At 42.8% G+C, this 22,392-nt stretch overlaps 1 long non-coding RNA gene across 2 annotated transcripts in view; it reads left to right on the forward strand.

Annotated features, from left to right (window-relative positions):
- Positions 1-22,392, forward strand: part of LOC131410598 (uncharacterized) — a 48,826-nt gene that overhangs the window by 17,762 nt on the left and 8,672 nt on the right. For both annotated transcript variants that reach the window (XR_009221351.1, XR_009221352.1), the window contains exons 2-3: positions 8,946-9,406; positions 13,276-13,497. This is a non-coding gene — a long non-coding RNA (uncharacterized LOC131410598). The remainder of the gene's footprint in view (positions 1-8,945; positions 9,407-13,275; positions 13,498-22,392) is intronic.

A 22,392-nucleotide genomic window follows, 5' to 3' on the forward strand; every position in this document is an offset into this window, starting at 1 on the left:
ATTTCTTAGTGATCCAGTCTTGGGAGGTTTCTAGGAATGTATCTAGGAATTTGTTCATTTTATCTAGGTTGTCCCATTTGTTGGCATACAATTGTTCATAGTATGCTCTTATGATCCTTTTTATTTCTATAGAGTCAGTAGTGCCTACACTTTTATTTCTGATTTTAGCACTTTGAGTCTTCTTTTTTCGTTAGTCAATCTAGCTAAAGGTTTGATAATTTTGTTAATGATTTTGAAGAACAAACTTTTGGTTGTGTTGCTTTTCTGTTTTTTCATTCTCTATTTTATTTATCTCTACTCTAGTTTTTATTATTTCTTTTCTTCTACTAGCTTTGCATTTAGTTTGTTCTTCTTTAAAGTTCCTTAAATTGTAAAGTTAGGCTGTTGATTTTTCTTAACTGAAATATAGTTGACATATAACATTGTGGAAGTTTAACACCATGTTGATCTGACACATTTATATATTACAATATGATTGTAGCCTAAGCTAACACCTCTATTGTGTCACATAATTATCATTTCTTTTTTGTGGTGGGAATAATTAAGATCTAGTCTCTTGCATATTAGATGTTTATAAGAAAATATTGTTGTTTATAATCACTATATTGTGCATTAGATCTCCAGGACTTATTTATTTACTAGTTGCAAGTGTACCTTTAAACGACATCTCTTCTATTCCTCCACCTGGGGGTTAGTCCCTGGTAACCACCATATCCTTCTTTATCTAGTTTCTTAAGTTGTAAACTTAGAACTGTTGAACTTAAATAACTATTGTTGATTTAAGATCTTTCTCCTTTTTTAATGTAAATATTTATAGCTATAAATTTCCCCTTAACACTGCTTTCACTGTGTCTCTTAAGTTTTGATATGTTGCGTTTTTATTTTCTTTAGTGTCTAAGTATTTTTTCTTTTCTCTTGTGATTTCTTCTTTGAATTAGTGGTTGCTTAAGAGTGTATTGTTTAATTTGCACAAATTTTTGAATTTTCCAGTTTCCCTTCTGTTATTGATTTCTAACTTTATCGCATTGTGATAAGAGAACATACTTTGTATGGTAGCCATCTTTAAAAATGTATTGAGACTTAAATTTGTGGCCTAACATATGGTCTACCCTAGAGAATGTCCCAAGTGCACTGGAGAAGAATGTGCATTCTGTTGTTGAGTAGAGTATTCTGTATGTGTCTGTTAGATCTAGTTGGTTTATTGTGTTAAGTTGTCTGTTTCCTTACTTCTTTCTTGTTCTATCCATTATTAAGAGTAAAGTATTGAAGTCTCCAACTATTATTGTAGAACCATCAATTTCTGTCTTTAATTCTGTCCATTTTTCCTTCATTTATGTTGATAGTCTATTATTAGGTACATAAATGTTTATGATTGTTATATCTTCTTGCTACATAAACCTTTTATTAATATATAATGTCCTTTTTTATTTATAACCTTTCTTGATTTATTTATTTATTTATTTATTTACTTATTTGTGAGGAAGATCAGCCCTGAGCTAACATCCATGCTAATCCTCCTCTTTTTGCTGAGGAAGACCGGCTCTGAGCTAACATCTATTGCCAATCCTCCTCCTTTTTTTTTCCCCCCAAAATCCCAGTAGATAGTTGTATGTCATAGTTGCACATCCTTCTAGTTGCTGTATGTGGGACACGGCCTCAACATGGCCAGAGAAGCAGTGCGTTGGTGCACGCCCAGGATCCGAACCTGGGCCGCCAGTAGCGGAGCGTGCGCACTTAACCACTAAGCCACCAGGCCGGCCCACCTTTCTTGATTTAAAGTCTTTTTTTGTATGATATTAGTAGAGCCATCTCTGCTCTCTTTTGCTTATTAATTACATGGAATATCTTTTTCCATTCTTTCACTTTCAACTTATTTTATTCAAGCTCAAGTTAGTTTCTTGTAGACAGCATATAGTTGAATCATGTTTTTAAGTCTATTCTGATAATCTCTGTCTTTTGATTGGAGAGTTTAATTCATTTACATTTAGAGTAATTGCTGATAAAGAAGGACTGACTTCTATCGTTTTGTTATTTTCTGTATGCCTTGTACGTTTTTTGTCCCTCATTTCTTGCATTACTGTCTTCTTTTGTGTTTAGCTGACATTTAAACATCTGTTTAGATGTTTAGTGAAACATCTTAATTAATTCCCTTCTCGTTTCCTCTTCTGTATATTCCATAGCTGTTTTTTTGTGTGGTTAACCACCATGGGGATTACATTTAATGTCAATTTATTCATTTTAACTGCTGTGTAGTATTCTGTTATATAAATGTACTGTAAATTATTTATCTATATATATTCTATCTATTCTATTCTTATCTATTCTACTCTTTGTGGTCATCATTTGGATGTTTTTTTAATTAATAGTCTTTATTTTTTAGAGTAGTTTTAGGTTTACATAAAAATTGAATGGAAAGTACAGCGAGTTCCCTTATATCTCCTTCCCCTCTCCAGCTTCCCTATTATTAACATCTTGCATTAGTGTGGTATATGTGTTATTATAGTTGATTAGCCAATATAGAAACATTATTGTTAACTAAAGTCCATAATTTACATTAGGGTTCACTGTGTGTTGTATATTCTGTGGGTTTTGACAAATCCATAATGAAATGACATGTATTCATTATTACAGTATCATGCAGAATAGTTCCACTGTTTTAAAATATTTCCTGTTCTCTCCCATGTATTCCTCACCACCCTCCAACCCCTGGCAACCACTGATCTTTTTACTGTCTCCATAGTAAAAATATTGGCCTTTTACAGAATGTCATATAGTTGGAATCATATAGTATGTAGCCTTTTCAGACTGACTCCTTTTACTTAGCAATATACATTTAAGGTTCCTCCATGTCTTTTCATGGTTTGATAGCTCATTTCTTTTTATCAGTGAATAATATTCCATTGTATGGGTATACTACAGTTTATCCATCACCTATTTAAGGGCATCTTGGTTGCTTCGAAGTTTTCACAGTTATTAATTAAGCTACTGTAAACGTTTGTGTGCAGGTTTTTATGTGGATGCAAGTTTTTGACTCCTTTGGGTGAATACCAAGGATGTGATTGCTGGATTGTAAGACAAATGTATATTTAGCTTTGTGAAAAACTGGAAAACTGTCTTCCAAAGTGGCTATACCATTTTGCATTTCCACCAGCAATGAATGAGAGTTCTTCCTCTTCCACATCCTCACCAGCATTTGGTGTTATCAGTGTTTTGAATTTCAGCCTTTCTAATAGGTGTGTAGTGGTATCTCATTGTTTTAATTTGCAATTCCCTAATGACATGGGATGTTGACCATCTTTTCATATACTTATTTGCCATCCACATATCTTCTTTGGTAAGGTATCTGTTGAGATCTTTTACCTATTTTGTTACCAGGGTTTTTTTCTTATTGTTGAGTTTTAATAGTTTTTGTCTATTTTGGATACCAGTCCTTTTTCAAATTTGTGTTTTGCGAATATTTTCTCCCACTCTGTGGCTTGTCTTTTCATTCTCTTAACTGTTTTTTATAGAGCAGAAGTTTTAATTTTAATGCACCCCAACTTATCAATTTTTTCTTTCATGGATTGTGCTTTTGGTGTTTATCTAAGAAGTCATTGCCAAACCCAAGGTCATCTAGATCCTTTCCTATATTATCTCCTAGGAGTTTTATAGTTTTACATTTTGCACTATGATCTATTTTGAGTTAATTTCGTTGAAAGATGTAAGGTCTGTGTCTAGATTCTTTTTTCTTTTCTTTCTTTTTCTTCTTTTTTTCGAATGTGGATGTTCAATTGTTCCAGCACCATTTGTTGAAAATTACCTTTTCACCATTGTTGAAAACTGAATGCTTTGCTCCTTTGTCAAAGAGTAGTTGACTGTATTTGTAAGAGTGCATTTCTGGGCTCTCTATTCTATTCCATTTATCTCTTTTTCTTTCTGTCACCAATACCCCATGTCTTGGTTACTATAGCTTTATAGTAATTCTTGAACTTGAGTAGTGGTATTCCTCTGACTTTGTTCTTTAGTATTTTCTTGGCTATTCTGGATCTTTTGCCTTCATATAAACTTTAGAATCAATTTGTCAGTATCTACAAAATAACTGATTGGGATTTTGATTTGGATTGGAATGAATCTGTAGATCAAGTCAGGAAGTACTGCCATCTTGACAATGTTGAGTCCTATTCATGAATGTGGATTATCCATTTATTTAGATCTTCTTTGATTTATTTCATCAGTTTTGTTGTTTTCTTCATATAGATCTTGTACTTATTTTGTTAGATATGTACCTAAGTATTTCATTTTTTAGTCCTAATGTAAATGACACGTTTTTAATTTCAAATTCTATTAATGGAATGTAGAAAAGCAATTGAATTTTATATATTGATCTTGTATCCTGCAAACTTGCTGTAACTTCTTATTATAATTGGTTATTCCAGGAGTTTTTTTTTATTGATCCTTTGGGATTTCTACATAGATAATCATGTCATCTGTGAAAAAATATAATTGTATTTCTTCCTTCCCAATCTATGTACCTTTTATTTCCTTTTCTTGTCTTCTTGCATTTCCTAGGACTGTTAGTACAGTGTTGCATAGGAATGGTAATAAGGGACATTTTTTCCTTTCTCCTGATCTTATCAGGAAAGCATCTATTTTCTCAATGTAAGTATTAGGTTTCTTTGTACATGTTCTTTATAAAATTGAGAAAGTTGCTCTCTATTGCCAGTTTGTGGAGAGTTTTTATCATGAATTGGTTTTGTGCTTTTTCACAGCTATTTATATGATTATATGATTTTTCTGTAGCCTGATGATGTGATGAATTACATTAATTGATTTTCAGATGTTGAACCAGCCTCGCATACCTGGAATAGATCTCACTAGGTTGTGGAATATAGTTCTATCTATACATTTTTGGAGTCAATTTACTAAAATTTTATTGAGGACTTGATGTTCATGTGTGATATTGGTCTATAGTTTTCTTTTCCTGTAATGTCTTTGTCTGATTTGGGTATTCTGGTAATGTTGGCCTCATAGAATGAGTTAGGAAGTATTTGCTCTGCTTCCATTTTCTGGAAGAGATTGTAGAGAACTGGTAGAATTTCTTCCTTAAATGTTTAGTGGGATTTACCAGTGAACCCATCTGGGCCTGGCACTTTCTGTTTGGGAAGGTCATTGATTATTGATTCCATTTCTTTAATAGATATAGGACTATTCAAATTATCTATTTCTTCTAGTGTGAGTTTTGGTAGGTTGTGTCTTTTAAGGAATTGGTCCATTTCGTTTAGGTTCTCAAATTTGTGGGCATAGAGTTGTTTATAATATTCCTTTATTATCCTTTTCATTTCTATGGAATAAGTAATGATGGCTCCTCTTTCATTTCTAATATGAGTATTGTCTCCTCTCTGTCTCTCTCCTTTTTTGTTTTTGTTTTGTTTTGTTTTTTGTTTTTGGCCTGACTAGAGTTTTATCAATTTTATTGATCTTTTCAAGGAATCAGCTTTTGGTTTCACTGGTTTTCTCTATTGATTTCCTGTTTTCAATTCCGTTAATTTCTGCTCTAATTTTTTTCTGCTTATTTTGGATTTAATTTGCTTCTCTTTTCCTAGTTTCCTAAGGTACAAGCTTAGATTATTGATATTATATCTTTCTTCTTTTCTAATATATGCATGCAATGTTATAATTTCCCTTTAAGCACTGCTTTCACTGCACCTCACAAATTTTGATGTGTTGCATTTTTATTTTCATTTAGTTCAAAAAATTTTTAAATTTCTCTTGAAACTTCTTCTTTGACCTGTGTTTTATTTAGTAGTGTGTTTTTTAATCTCCAAGTATGTGAAGATTTTCCAGCTGTCTTTCTCTTGTTTATTTCTACTTTAATTCAGTTGTACTCTGAGAACGTTCTTCATATGATTTCTATTCTTTTCAAGTTGTTAAGGTGTGTTTTATTGGGCCAGAATATGATTTATCTTGTTGAATGTTCCATGTGAGTTTGAGAAGAATGTGTACTCTGTTGTCATTGGATGAAGTATTCTATAATGTCAGTTAGATCTAGTTGATTGATGATGCTGTTCCTTTCAGCTGTATCCTTAATGATACTCTGCCTGCTGGATTTGTCCATTATTGATAGAATGTTGTTGAAGTCTCCAACTATAATAGTGGATTCATCTATTTCTCTTTGCAGTTCTATCACTTCTTGCCTCACATATTTTGATGCTTTGTTGTTAGGTGCATATACATTAAGAATTGTTATGTCTTCTTAGAGAATTGATCCCTTTATTACTGTGATATTGCCTGTGACCCAGCTTGAGAAACATAGCTTCTTATTTGGACATATAACACTGAGCCATGTGGTGCTGCTCATGCAGAAGTAGTATAAGATACATTTCCTACCCTCATGGGGTTTAAAACCTATTTCAGAATATTAAACAGAAAAAGAAATCAATGAGCGTGACAGTGCCTAATGAAGTAGGTCCCAGAGACATTCAAAGAAAGGGAAATCACAGAAGCAGGAAAGTGAGACCTTAATGGATGGATAAGATTCAGTCAAGTACAGGACTCAGTGTACCTCAACTGTGGCAGCGCAATGAGCAAAGTCAATTCAGAGACACTGGTGAATTCATTCTTGGTTTCACTCACATTCATAATTTTCAGCCATCACTCTGATGTCGAGAGAAATTGAGCTAAGGTAAAGCACGTGACTTATTTGATAAATCAGTATACTACAGGAACTTGAAACTATTATACCGGGTGGTCTATCCCAAATTATAAAAGAATTACCTTCTATCAACTTGTTTATGAATTGGTTGGCAATCACACAATTTTTATAGAAACAATGTTCAGCAGAGTGTATGGAAATCAATCAGGCCATAGTGTAACTGAAACACTATGTTGCTACAGAACCTACCCACCGCAAAGAACAGGACCATTTCAGAAAGGTAAGTTTTGACATTGCATCCCTGATAGTAGCACTAGTGACTTCATCTCCCTGTAACTTCTCAGCCAGAGCACTGCCTCTGTTCAAGGCCAAGAGTAGTGAATTTCTTCATGGCTGCCCTCCACAACAGAAGTTGGCTGGTGAAGGTTTACATGGTCATGTCCAGGGGCACAGGTGGAGAAAGAAGGGCATGTTAGCGCAAAACTGAGCTCATCTACTGGAAGTAAACTTCTCCAAGTCATTCTTACTACAGTAGGATTTCTAACTCAACATATGCCATAATATCTTGAAAGCCGAGAAGGATAAAATAGGAGGCACCAGGATACCATAAATATGCCACCATCATCTATGATTTAAAACTACAAAGTAACACTGGTGAAAAGATGTAGATTTAGTATATTTCAGAGGTGTGATGGACCAGAAAAATCAGCTTAGGAAATTGAGGCAGAGATTGCCCTTTGTCATATGAGAACTCCTGGGAACAGAGCTTCGCCAGAACCTGGGTCTCCTGAATCTCAAGCTGTTAATCTTTCATGACATGACATTGCCAATAAAGAGGCTGATTCAAGGCCCCTAGTGTTTGAAAAAAATAAAACGAGAAAAAAAGGGCCTCCTTCCTTTATATTATTCATGCTCAAAACTCATGGGGCAGCAGGTCTGCTCTGTGAGAGTACATCATTATTCTTTAGACTGTCATTCTCAAATAACTATGCCCATAGTGGATTCAGGGGAGAGGGAGTATGAGTGAGGGGGATTGGGCAGTCTCCTGTTAAATTAGAATATTTTCCTACATCCTTAAAACAAAGCTAATCAGAAGACTATTCCCAATTATTATCCCACAATTCAAGGTGGGGTGCTTGCATTTAATGTGGGTCTGTACTAGAATTTAGTATAAATGGATGTCTAATTTAACAGCAACAAAAATGAAAGGTATACATTTAGTTATAGAAGATGGGAGCTATCACTGTGAAATGATGGTACTAATCCAGAATAATCCGGATTTTAATTAATGACAGAGGAGTTTAATCAGATGCCTAGGAAGACTCACTTGAAAACCAAACTCTCATCATCATCCCTGGAAGCATTTTTGGAACTTTCCCTTTGTACACACATTTTTGTCTTCAAACATAACAGAAAAAAAAGAAACAGCAGCCAAAGGAGGATGAATCCTGCTTAGGCACGCACCGAAAGGGAATTAGTGCCCGTACGCCACATCTCCAGGAGCCCCACTGTGTGAGGGCTTTCCCCAGGACCACACTTTTCCGCTCAGCAAGGAGAGTCCTGAGGGGCCTTCACCTTACTCTCTACCCCATCAAAACCAAAATGAAACAACCCAAAGAGAGAGCAAGAATCCATGTTAAGGCTTGAGTTCCTCATTTAAAGCAGGCAAAGCATGTATTTTTTCAAGTTACAAATTCAAACAATGGAAAAACAAATCTACTTTCCTCCTGGCAGAAACATTACCCTTTAATGAGAACATGCTCTGTGCTTTCTAATCTCATCACTAGGGATAGCCATTGCTCAGTGTGGTATATAATCAATATTCCTATACACAGGCAAACATGCATTTGTTTTTATAAATAGAGATTATACTATACACTTTTATATCCCACTTTTAAAATATCCAGAGTTGTTATAATAATTTTACAATTATTTAAAACAATTGTAATGGCTACATAATATTAAAAGAACATATCATAATTTATTTCACCATTTTCCTGTTGTCATTTAGGTTGCTTCCCATGTAAATGCATATTTATGTTGTTATTTAATGAATATTAGTCTCCCTCACCAGGTTGTAAATCCTTGAGTTTGTTTTTGGTCACCAAGATATTCTTATTCCATAGAAGTACCTGAAACTTAGTAGGTATTCTATGGCATCTGTGGAATGAATGAACTTATCTTTTGATTCTTGGCTCAAATCAGCGTTATCCACAAAGCATCCCTGATCCTCACCTCACCTGTACTCTGTACATAGTTGTCTCTTTCTCTTCTAAAACTTCTCTATAATTCATTTTTTCTAATTCTCTTGCAGGGAAAAGAAGTGAATGCTATTTATCGAGCACTATTATGTGCCAGGCACTGTGCTAGATACATTCAAGAAGTCCTGTGCCAAAAAGGTTGAAGCTCAGCCTAGAGAATACGCCAAAAAGGCTGCCATGAAATTTTCAATCAAGGACCCTTCCAGAACTCTTCAATGACCTCACCAAGCATTCTGACTCTAAGAATAAAGCTCAAGAGTCCCACCCTAAATGAGATCTCTGTCCCCTATGCCTGGGGATGGCCTGAGAGGACAGAAGCCCAGAGCAAACTGCAGCTCAGGGAATCTTCTTTCCATGGCACCCGATCCCTGGGCAAGGAGACGCGACCCAGCAGCTCAGGAGTGGGTGCACTAAAGTGAGTTCCAAACAGCTCTGGTTATCAAAGAGGCTGTTAGCAGAACTTTGTGACATCATCTGCAAAAAGAGGGAAAAATGCAAAGGAGAAATGGTATTGGTAAGTCATTAGTCCATTTTGGATAAAGGGAGTAGAAAGTAGTATTCTGAGACTTTCTTGCCTTGTTAACATATTGTACTTATTCTCAGAAATACTTGCCTAGAATAAAAACATCATTCTTCCACCGCCACACCTTCAAATTGCAAGCGAGAGACACAGGTGTGAGTTATCACTCACTAAAGTGAACAGAGGTGTCTATTTTCTTCCCCTTTAAATGACATGAAACTCATGAGTTTCTCAAATATTTTGCCTCACACATAGAAGACTCAAAAACCACAATGCTTCAACATCAAGTTAGCTGAAAATAGTGTAAGACACTTTCCTGCACACCATGAATTTTGAGTAGCCCTATTTTTTGTGTGTCATAACACACATGTTTAAGCAGCTGAGCAAGTATCTAGTTAATCTTTACTAATAAATCCAGGATAAGGCTACTTCACTTCCTAAGGTTAGTCAATGTATATGATACATTATGTGAGGGAGGTGAGGGTGGTAACCGGAGGCTCCAACATTTGACCAGATTCTAGAGACAGCATAACCTTTCAAAAATTAAGCAATTTGAATAAACCAGTCACAAAAGGACAAATACTCTATGATTCCACTTAAATGAGTTATTTAGAATAGTCAAAATCATAAAGACAGAAAGTATAATGATGGTTGCCAGGGTCTGGAGGGAGGGGATAATGGGGAGATATTGTTTAATAGGTATAGAGTTTGTTTTACAAGATGAGAAGTTATGGGGGTGTATGGTGGTGATGGCTGCACAGCAGAGTGAATGTATTTAATACCACTGAACAGTACACTTTAAAATGGCTGATGGTAAATTTTATGTTATGTGTATTTTAATACAATTAAAAAATAAGCAATTTATATGATGTCTATATGGATGAAAAATTCTTTCTAGACTGTAAACTAAACATAGAAGACACCTGTCCCAGTACAACAGATACAAGTAGATACAACCAAGCTTAGTACAAAATTTTGCTTTCTGTGCATTTCCCTGTCAGAACTCACTCACCCACCACCCTGCGCTGTCCTAACCTTGGCTCCTTCAAGGAACAGAGGCCACAATCAGTTATGATAAGAGGGAAAGATAAACAAACACAAGTACTCTGCCCCTCAGCACGTCCCACGTTCCCATCTCCATCTCTGCTCTCACTGTGCCCTCCCCTCTTCTCATGTCCAAGTTCTCCCCATCCTCTAGACGCACCTTATTAAGGCTACGTCCACAAACAAGTGAAGAGCACATCAAGCCCAATGCACTACCTTACATGACCTTTTTCTCTGTAGGATTTTAACAGCCTCTGAGCATCATGAAAAATACAAAGCTTATTGAAATTTGTCACTTGTGAGATGCATGCTGACATCAGGAGAGTAACTGGGGCAGTGATCACTTTGTACAGGTGACCAAGAGCATATGCCCTATGGAATCAGGAGAAATCTATTACTTTCTTTTCCTTTAATGTCCAGGAGTACGTCAGTCCTCTCTGAATGATCAGCCCTCACAAATAACCCTGGTATTTCCAATGTAGATGAGAGAACTCTTATATGCTTTCTTTTTAAAAATTTAGCTAGCTACCTTTGACTCTGAAAAACAGAATTCCTAGCACAGTTTTCTCAAATGTCAAGGGACCAAAATTATTGGTCAAATTATTCCCCAGTCAATCTTTCATATCCCTATCAAGAATTCCTGCTTTCTGTCAACCAATATTCCAGCTGTAAAAATAGCTGTTGACGTTAACATCCACACAAGCCACTGTACTTCCTTAAGAGGTTAGAAAATGCAAAAAAGTAAGAGGAAAAAGGAGCAAATGCTTTTCAGCTATAGCAGGAAGCCGGCACTTTGTAGAGCTGAAGGACTTAGAGTACCCAGCACAGAGGAGCAGTGGGTTAAGTTGCAAGTCAGTCAGCTGGACAACTGCTTTCACGCTCCTTTTTTGGGTCTTCCCATCATCAATGCGTCTGCAGCCACATCCCTCCAGCCTGCTCTAACTTGGTTGATCTCTCAGAAGAGCAGTGTGTCTTTGTGGAGAATTGGACCTAGGAGACCAGTCAGGTATGCATCCGTGCAACATGAGTGCTAACACCGCATTTTGCAACCTGCACTCCGAGTACCAATTTCTTAAGATGCTTCAGTGGAAAGCTGCCCAAACCTGGAAAACTGTGAACTTTTCCCCCGCTTAAGATTCACAATGGACTTTTGCATTTTCTGAACAAATTTGACCCTGGGACCTATTTATCAAGTGCCATTTATTAATATCCCTTGCATCTTGTGTTCTACAGAACATCTTCTGGAAAGCATTGAGTTTGTGCATCTGAAATCTTAATTAAGATCTATGTTCTAGGCAATTCAGTAAAGTGGGTGAAGTGTGCCTTCAACCTCTGCTGGCCTCCAACAGCCCAGAACTTATTCCTCTGTCCTACATTTTCACGTGAAAGGAGTGCTGTTTTCGCCACACACGCAGCCCCACGTTCACTGCTGAAATTTGCCCTCTTCTATCGTTCTTGAAGGTCTGCCCAGCCCTCATCCTTCCTTAGCCAGCTAACTTCCAGCCATCCTTTAAGGCCATTCAGTCATCACTTCCTTTAGGATGTCTAACCTTCCCTCCATTTCCCTCCAGCCTAACCTCCCGCCTCCTGGGCTGGGTGAAGTGTCCTCCTCTATACTTATCACCACTGTTCAACAAATAGCTACTTCTTTATCACTTTCTTGGTGCTGGGCACTTAAAGGTGCTGAATAAATACTTGTGAATGAATCTCCAACTAGTATGTTTGCTCCTTGAGGACAAGTATTATATTTCAGTCATCTTTCTAGCTCCAGCACCATGCAAGCATGTAGTAGTTGCCCAATAAATACGTTTGTTTGACCAACACTTATTATATACACATCGAGCTCCTAACATCTCAGGGTCAAAATATTAACTACTTGAATTAATATGTACATTAATAGAAAAGGATTAGAACAGGGAAGAGGCTCTTTAGTCTCATAAGTGGATTTTAAATACACAAGAGTAGTCTCTCATGAAGAGATCACTCCACATTTGCTGTCTGGCTCATGAGATGTTGACATGAAGCAGGAGAGGAGCAGAGTGGCCACTCGGCCAGCCACCACTCTCCCACTCAGCTCAGATCAGGCTCCTCCTGAAGCTGTAACACCATGAGGGCCAACTTGTATGCCCGCAAGGCACCATCCCTCGGGCTAGTGTTCCAGACAGCCTTAACCTTTCCAGTCCTCTGGAGAGCTTCATTTTCCTTTTGTATTTTTGAGGTAGAATTTGTACTCAGGACTTGGTCCTGCTTGTGCAGAGAAGGATGTGAGGAACTCAGACAAATTAATTCCCAAGGAGCTTTGAAGGGTGCGACACAAAGTGGTTGGTTGTCTCCTCTCTCATGTGACTGAACTGTCCATTTAAGAGACACAGCATAACCAACATCAAAAGGATGCCAGAAACCAGGATCTTAGAGGCCACAGACCTGAGCCAAGGGAGGCTGTATGGCACTGGGGCTGTGAGCAGAAGCTAACGACATGAGCTCTGCCACTCATGAGCTCAGTGGCTCTACAAACTACTTAACCTCCCTAAGCATTCCTTTCCCAGTCTGGTAAATGGGCATTTGTAGCTAATAGGAATTGAAATGGTATAGAAAGGCTTTGACCACTAGTAAATGCTATTGTTGTTTGTTAGTGCTAATATCACTGTTATATGACCTGCTCAAGGAAGTGACAACTCTGTGTTCTCTAAGACAAACATAATTGAGAACCATCCAAATTAGTAATCACTTCCCACAAATCATCATTAAAAGCCCCTCAGAAAATAAGATATTAAATGCTTACCCATTAAATTTTTTGTATTGTTTGTTTATTTCTTCAGAACCGTCTCCCCTCCTCCACAAACACAGAAGAAAGAAGAAGAGCAGGAGAGGGGCGAAGTGCCCCAGGGACAACAGTCCAGTCTCTGAAGTTTCGCCCAGGTCAGGGTGGAAGGACTGGCCTGCAGCCAGGGCCGACCTCTCCTCTTGGCTCCCAGGCAGCTCCAAGCCCTCCTTTAAGCCCAGCAGTTATTTTGGATGTGACGCTTTTGAATGCCATGGAGGTACCAAATACGCTCTTAATTTGAACACTGAGCAGAGAACACTGGGACAGTCTGCACACCTCCAGCCTCCACTACGTGAAGTCCTCTCAGCCGGGCATGCCATGCACACAGCAGTATGTACTTCTTGCCCTGCTCCACCTGCCGCTATTTGAGTCCAGCTCTTGGCCCACCTCCCACACTATGTCCTTGGCTCCATGAAACTCATGATCGTAAGTGCTTGTTCCGTTCTTGAGCTTGAATGAGAGCTGTGGTTTGAGCCTGCTCTGAGTCTAGAATTATGTATTTGTTTTAGCTCTTGAAATTGAGTGAGAGCTCTGGCTTGAGCCTGCTCTTCCTCTGAAGCTGGAGATGGTGCAGGTGGTTGTTCTAGGGCTTTACCTTGAACAAGAGCTATGGTTTGAATCTGCACTTGCATGAAGTTGAAGCTGGTGTAGTTGCTTTCTCTGGCTCTTGAGCTTGAATGAGAGCTGTGGCTTGAGCCTGCTCTGGCTCTGGAATTGTAGCTGGCATACATGCTAATTCTATCTCTTGAGCGTGCACGAGCTCTGACTTTAGCCTGCTCTTGCTCTGAAGCTGGAGATAAGTGCAGGTGATTGTTCTAGCTCCTGAGCTTGAATGAGAGCTGTGGTTTGAGCCTGCTCTGGCTTTGAATCTAAAGCTGGTGTAGCTGCTTGTTCTAGCTCTTGAGCCTGAATTAAAGCTGTGGCTTGAGCATGCTCTGATTCTAAAGCTGAAGCTGGTGTAGTTGCTTGTTTAATTTTTAAGCTTAAATGAGAGCTGTTGCCTGAGCTTGCTCTGGCTCTTTATGTGGCACTGGCGTAAGTGCTTGTTCTAGCTCTTGAGATTGAACAAGAGCTGTAGCTTGAGCCTATTCTTTCTCTGAAGCTGGAGATAGCGTAGATGCTTGTTCTAGCTCTTAAGCTTGAACAGGAGCTATGGCATGGGTTTGCTCTCCTTCTGGAGCTGTAGCTGGCACTACAGTTGGAGCTGGCATTAGCTCTTCAGGTGGCTCTTGATTTTGCTCTGGAGCTGGTGCTGTAGCTCCAAGAAGAGAAAATGTCATCAATATGACTGCCTTCCATGTACCTTGCAAAGACATGAAACCTCTCTTACCAATCAGTGAAGTCTCAGTCCAAGAACCCACCCCTAGAAAATCTTTCCAGACTGTAATCCATGGCCACAGATCTGAGCGTACTCATTGCTCCTGGCCTAACCCCAGCCTCTGGAGGTTTTGTTCATTGTGGTCCCGGCCCCATCCCCTCCACACATGCCTACCACCCACTCCACGTCCTCCTCACCTTCCGTCTCTGCCTCAGTGGACTCTGGGTGCTCCAGCTGTGCCAAGAGAAGATGGGCATGGCGCTTCAGGTCCGAGCCTGGCACATTGAGCTGCATATAGGCCAACAGCATCTTCAGACAGGAAAATTCTAGGGGCTGGAAATAATCTTCAGAGTACTGGTCCAGCCAGGTGCCCAGGATAGAGGATACAGTCCTGGGCATAGACAGATGGACAGCAGAGTCGGAGGCCTGGCCTTTCCTTCCACATGGCCCTCCCAAGGCACCCCTGAGGGGGCCTCGGCTCCTATGCCTCCTCCTGCTCCTGGCTGTCCAGAGGCCAGTCTTACTCCTCTCCACTTCCAATCTGGCCATCCTACAGAGACAGGCCTGGTCACCAAGGAGGGGCTGGCAAAAAGCCAGCCCTTTGTAAGGGAGAGCCCTTGGTCAATGGTGTGATCACCTCTCCTTTTCCTCAGGGAAGCCTGACATACTCCTCTGTGTGTCTCCTGGCCCACTGCCCATTGGAATGTCAACTCCATGAGGGCAGGGAGCAGTGGAGTCTGCTCTGTTCATTGCCCTCACTGGCACACAGTGGGTGCTTTATGGATATCTGACCAATGAGGGAACAGACGGACTTTTTCTCCTGCCCAGGCTTCCCAGGGCCTGCCTCATACCTCAAACTTTAGCGCCTATGCCTACGTGCTGCCTAGTTGACTAGGTGCCCCACGTGGGTCACCCTCCACTGTAATCTTTAACAGGGAGGGGGTCATTTGGCCCCTGAGCACTCACTGAGGCCCCTGAGCACCAGCTGAGCACCCACTGTTGAGGTTCTACCAGATTAGTGAGCAGGATGCTCCCCACACCTCCTGTTCTGAGTCCCAGGATGGGAGTGGAGACAGGGCTGGGAGGGGCAGGGGACAGATATGGATTCTCTTAAGGACTGACTCTGTCCTCCAGCCCCCCTCTGCTCTCCCACAGCCCCCACAGCCCCATCCGCAGCTCTCGAGGAGTGCTTTCTTCTCTTCTAGGAGAATCCCTGAGACCTCTGCCCTCCTGTAGCCATCACAAGATGTGTGGGATGCCGGGTTCTGCCTGCATCCCCAATTCACAGGCCCCACACTCCCCTCACAGCGTGGAGAGGGGAGCACCTCTGACTCGATCCAAAGCCCACTCACCGTTTCACTTGGTCCAGGGGCCCGCCGTCCTCACTGGAGTATGGGAGGATGTACCCATATCTAGAAGAGACAGAAGGACATGACATCGACTGTACTGTGGACAGTCCTTGCCTGAGAAGTCTAGTGTGACTGTCTGACTCCGGACTAGAATGGAGCCCGGGAGGGCAGGGGTGTTGTCTGCTCTGTGCCCTGGATTACGGCCGGTGCCTAGACAAGTGTCTGTACCTAGCGGGGCCTCTTCTCTGTGTGATGAATGAGTGAGCTCCAACCAGCTGCATCACAGATGTTTGAGTGGGCCTGGGGCCCCCAGCTCGCCCGAGGGATCCCTGCTCTGGCTTAACCCAGAACAGGGACCCCTAAATGGAATCTCAAATCTCCTTTTCAAATGGGAAAACTACTCAGCCCAAGGCCACAGGGACAGTAAGGGATGAGGTAGAAGCTTCATTATGTGGAAGAGGAAAATGATTAATTAGCACAACCATGGCCCCTCCAGCAGACCTTTCCACAGGGCCAGGCATCAGAAAGCACTTTCCATGAGGACTCCATTGAGCCCTTACAGTATCCCTCTGAGGTTGATCCTTTATTCACCCACTGTTCAAAGGAGCAAACTGAGGTTTAGAGAGGTGTAGTGACGTTCTGAAGACTCACAGCTAGTAGGTGGCCAAATCAACACTGGGCTGTGGGGGGTAGTGCGCTTATCTTTTAAACAGCAGGTCTAGCACCTGTAGGGTGGTAGCCAAAGTTCTGTATGTACATAGGAAGGTGTGGATGTAAGTGGTATCACTGCCCAGGAAGGTGGGCACCAGGTGCTCCACCAGCTTCTCCAGCATGCCAGCCTGGACAGTCCACACCGTGTGTGTCTCGTCCTTGTTGACTATTGATGGATTTTCACCCTGGGGTGGGACAGAGGAGGGACATGTGGTCAGAGGCAGCACCATGGGTAGCAGGAGGGTTGGGGGCTGGAGCTCAGACCGAACTCCCAAGCCCTCAGTGACTTGTGGTAAGAGGTGGGACATGAGTGCCCATAGCAGGAAAAAGTTCTTGGCATTAAAAGTAGAATTTGAGGAGAAGAATGGTTAAACATTGTTAGCTGAATATTGACAGCAACTCTCTGTGTGAACAGCATCAGCCCTGTGATTTCTGACAAAACAGCCTGTTGTGGAGATGAGAACAGAGAGACTTTTCCTGGGGTGGGAGGGATTGGGATGGTAGGACATGCAGGGTGTTCAGTGCAGCACTGTTGAAATGGCCACCAAACGTCCCACGTCAGGGAAGGGCTGAATCACTGTGGTGACCAGTCTCCCTTCCGGAATGTTGTGCAGCCTAGTGAGGCCTCAGCACCTGACCTGGAGGGGCCACAGGGATGTGTTCCTTGGGACAGCAAATTGCAGAGCAACAGACATAATACCTGGAGCCCCATGGCCTTTTGGGTAAAAGCATCCCTACTAAATCTGATGATGTGTAAGACCTGGAGAAGGTGTAGAAGGATTATTGAGTCAACATGGACACCTGGGGGCAGGAGTTAAGAGAGGAAAATCTGTAGAAAAAGGCAAAAATATTCTTGATTGAATGTGAGGTGAAATGTTATAAAAGTCTCTTTTCTGATGTTCCTACAAATATGTGGACAGTGACTTTGCATCTGGCCAGGGCAGGGGCTGGGCACTGGGGGAATGTTGGGGGAAGAGATGGATCCAAATTCCTTTGGGAGCAAGGCTCTAGGAGGCACCTCAGGGGAGTATCGGGTGTTCTAGGACCTGGGGTCCTCTTTGGCTGTGTTGGGGCCCAGGGTGTTGGGTCCCTCAGCACCTGCACTCACCCTAAGCCAGCACTGGACTCTGTTGGCGGTGTTGGGCATCTTCTTCTCCTGTAGGGAGATGGAGTAGAGGACCCCGTTAGTTAGCTCCTGTCCCAGCTCCTGTGGGGAGCTCTGTAAAGACAGTACCCAGCAGCCAGGTGGAAAGCCTCAGGGCCCTGTCTGGCTATCTTTGCCAGCTCTCACACCCATGTGACTCTCTCCACTCCAGACACACACATGCCACAGTCTGCACAGACCTCCACCAAGGAGGGAAATAGATGACAGCCTGAGGGCCTCGGATTAACATTGGCACAGATAAGAGGCACCTTAGGAATCTTCTTTCCACCCTACCAGCCCTGTCCTGGGGTGTGAACATGACAGAACCACCAGGTTATCAACCACCCACCGACCTGTTCCTGGCAAGAGTGGGCCACATGTCCCCACATGTCCCTGCTCTCCCCACACTGAAAATGAGGAGATGGGGGCTGCTCAGGGAGGGCTCACAGAGGTGGCCTGGCGTGGATTGGCCTGGCCCTAGGCTGCCTTGTGTTACCTTAGGGGACCTCCTGGAAAATGGCTAGAGGCGTCAGGGATGAGGGTTGAGCCAATGTCTGCCAGTGTCTGAAAAGGCTCTCACTCAGGAGTTTCCTGAAGCCAGAGCCCTAGGAAGTCAGGGTACAGCAGGAGAACATCTTTCATTATTGAGTGTCTCTGGCCAAGTGAGCTGGGTATGAGGCTGTCACTAGAATGTGGGTGTCTGCTTATGGGGGTTCCAAGTTCTATTGGGGTCTATTGTCAAAGAAGTGACTTCACTTCCTGGGGTTCCCTTACCCTAGTCCCCTCCTTGGATAACATCTATCCAAACAGTCCTCTGTGCTGCTGACTGCTCACCTCCCTTCTCTATGCAACACTATGTCTGTGCAGTTACACCAACACACCCCACTCCACAGGGCCCTGGGAAGGTCTGGGTACAGCCAGAGTCCCAGCTTTGAGACAGACCTGGGTTCAGACACAACTCCTCATTCTTACCTGTTCTTGATGCTGGATAAGCCATTGTGCCTCTCAGGGCCTGTCTGCCTCCTGTCTGCACATAGGGATTATTCTAGCATGTACTTCCTAGGGACGTCCTCAGGCATGTGTGGGATAATACCTATAAAATTGGAGGAGTGGTGTCACCTGTAGGTAATGCCTCCAACCTCTTTTTTCTTCCTCTTGTCACTTCCCCTGTGTCTGCTTCTCTTCTGATCCCACCCCATAGTCCGTCCTTACATCTAATGTCACTGTGTTTGTGTGTGTGTGTGTGTGTGTGTTAGTGCTCATGTTCTGGATGCTCAGAAGAAAACGGCCCCCACATAGGGAGGGATGGGCAAGAGCTTCCCAGGGGCTTAGGGTTTTTAATTCCCAAAGCAAACCCTATGGGAATGGTTTGAGCTTTGGCCTAGAAGGTCAGAACACACGCTTACCTTTGCACTCTGCCTACAGTGTGCCCTGGGCAAGCCCCTGCCTCTTTATGGGCCTCAGTTTCCCAATTATCCAAGGAGGGATTAAATTCAGAACTGCATAAGCATGCTCAGCGTAAAGGCTGCCCTGGGCCCCTTCATCCTGGTGGGGGTTGTGGACAGAGCTGCACTCAGGGATTCCCCTGACCTGGGCTCCTCCTCAGACAAGAACTGGCCAAATGCCCATCTAGGCTATCAAATGCTCACCCTCACCCCATGCCATCACAGTTACAGCGACACAGCATTTTCCAGAGCCCCTGGAAAAAGCCTGGGTGCAGCCAAGACCCAAAAATTGACACAGGGCTGGGTTCATACTTAGTTCGTACTTAGACCCCTCATGGGGTCTTCCCCTTACTCCCTCAATGACTCCCCACAGTCCCCACCTCCTGGTCTACACATCCTCTTGTAATCACCTCCCTTTGAGTGTAGATTGGACTTAGTGACTCCATGGAAGATTGCAAAGTAATGTAATGTCACCTTTAAGATTTGGTTATAGAGTCAGTGCCTGCAGAGGTCTAGGCTGTCCTCTTGTCCTCCTGCAGCCACAGAGGCCTCAGGTGTCTCCTTTGCAGCTCCCAGGCTCTGGGAGTGGGGGGAGGAGGAAGCAGCGGGGACGTAGGTGTTTGTGTGTCTGCAAGCACAGACACTTGTGCGAAGAAGCTGGTGAAATCTGCAGGGGCACCAGTAGCTGTGCTGGCTGTTTGTTTCTTCAGTGGCAAAATCTGCGGTTTGTCTGCAGAACAGGTCACTGTGAAGCACAGCTGCTCCGGCAGTGTGGCTGCTGTCGGCAGCCCCTGCTTTTCTTCCTTGTTCCTCGCTGTCTCCATACTCAGCTTTGCCCATCCGGGTTGGGTGAAGCTAAAGTGGGAACTTGGCACAGTTGCTCATGCTCCAAAAGCTGGGAATGCTGGTGTCCACTCCCCTCTGCCCTTCCTGGTGGGAGGAACTCTTTCTAGCGAGAAAGTTCCTCCTTGGGGCTGAGCAATGCCGACGCAGGGGGAGGGGATGATGCAACAAAATGAAGCTGTCTTCCTTCTCTTCTTGTGCAGTTATTCTCAGGTCTTTTGTTCCACTGTGTTGCTCAAGTTTCTTAAGTGGGCTCCAGAGCCCTCCCAGAGCTGCTTATGTGAGTGGGTAGCTGTCTAATTGTTGATCTTTGTGGGGGCATAGAAGCTGGAATCTCCCACGTCACCATTTTGATAAGATCACTTGGATTTTATATTTTTAAATGATTGAAAAAATAAAAAGAATCCTTTCTTGACCTGTGAAATTATATAAAATTTAAGTTTTAGAGTCCATAATAAAGTTTTATTGGACACAGTCATGCCCATTCGTTGACATTCTCTATGGCTCCTTTCAAGTTACAACAGCAGAGTTGAGTATTTACAACATAGACCATAACACCTGAAAAACCTAAAATATTTACTATCTGGCTCTTTACAGAAAAAGATTGTTTACCACTGACCTAGAGGATGAAGTCCAAACTCCTATGTTTTAAGTGAGATTCAGCACAAGTATTCAACACAACACTGGCCACACAGGAGTTCCCGGTCAGGGGAGCAGAATGAATCCCATCCCAGCAGCATCCCTTGCCCCAGCCATGCTCTCCCTTAAGCATCTCCACTCACTGCCTTAATCCCAGCGCCACCCCATTTCCCATCTATCAAAAACTTTCTCCTCCACTAAGCCTTCCTGGTTCCTCTCAATCCAAACTCACCCCCAGCTGCAGCTCCAATAGCATTTTGTTTATGGCTGATTGCAGGTAGTTACCATCTGCTTCACATAGTTATTATGTACTGTTGTGTGTACATATCTCTGAGCTCCCTGAGGGACAGGTAAAGTGTCCTTCAACTCCTGGCAGTGCTCCTGGCTTATAGTACCAAGCTGAGATGGTGCCCAGGAAACGGATGTTGGATGTCTGGATGTATGTCTGGGTGGATACATGGATGGATGGATGGTATTAGAGAAATCAAACCTGCATTCCTTGAGTATACCCACCAGAAACACAACTAGATAGACCCCTGCCCAGTCCTCAGGATTCCTGGCACTTTACTCACACATATTTTTCTCCCATCAGTGAGATAAGAATGAGTTGCACTGGCCTTCTAGGCGTTCCAAGCTACTCCAAGAGGTCTCTCGCAATTCCTGCCATCCTCAGGCTGCTAGATCATGATAGCGGTGGGGACTCAGGGCAAGAGTGACAGGGAAGAAGACATAGGAAGTAATTCATCCCATAAGTTGCTGTCTTTCCTTCCACATGGGTCCCTTGAGCTTTTGGAGTGCTATGCAAACTTGATTAATTTAAGTCTGATCACCAACATCCACTGCTATAGAAGGGGTCACAATCCAGGGGCAAATGATCAAGGATCAGACGGAAACAAAATGGAAAGGAGCTGGTGCTGAGGGAGGGAAGAAGTGCAAAAGCACACGACTTCACAGTTCACTGGACCAGCTGGTCCCTTGAAGCCCTGGAACAGGGCCAGCCTTCTCCAGTTTCCTCCACACACTGCTTGATCTGCTTGAGGGCAGAGAAGATGGAACTTGAGAGTGAAGGTTGAGAAGACTGAGGAGGTGTGTTTTTATGGAAAACCTGGTCTAAGAATAACTACCACCACCTCTTGTATTGAGCAGCCTGCATCTGTCTGGCCCAGAGTGTGTTTGCTCTGTTAACAACTGCAAGTGAGCTGTGCTTATCTGCATTTCAAGCCCAGAAAGGTTGACTGACCCGGGTCAGAGGTCCGACACCTGGCCCTTCCTCTAGCAGAGGAATGCACCAGCTGGTCACTCGGCCACGTGGTTCAGCCCCTGCTTGGTGCCACAAGGAATCAGGTAGAGGCCTGGACCTGACCGTGCCTGAGCTTAGGTAGCCCAGGAGAAAGGTCCTCATAGGAGCCCATGCCCACCGTCTGGGAGTGCTGAGGAGGTGAGCCTGTGGTGTGCTGGCTCCTCATAGCTTCCTCTGGGGCTCAGAGGGGGAAACACCAGGCCTCAGGGAAGCTGGCACTATGGTAAATCCCCAGCACCATTGCTCGAGGTGGCACATAACGCTGTGGAGGCAGGTGACGCTTGTCCTGTCATGGTTAAAAGCCAGCAGACAGATAATGCACAGCAGGTGAAGCCACAGGAAACTGGGCAATGAGCAGGTCCC

This window comes from Diceros bicornis, chromosome 10 (genome assembly GCF_020826845.1).
Source record: "Diceros bicornis minor isolate mBicDic1 chromosome 10, mDicBic1.mat.cur, whole genome shotgun sequence".
Classification (NCBI taxonomy): domain Eukaryota; kingdom Metazoa; phylum Chordata; class Mammalia; order Perissodactyla; family Rhinocerotidae; genus Diceros; species Diceros bicornis.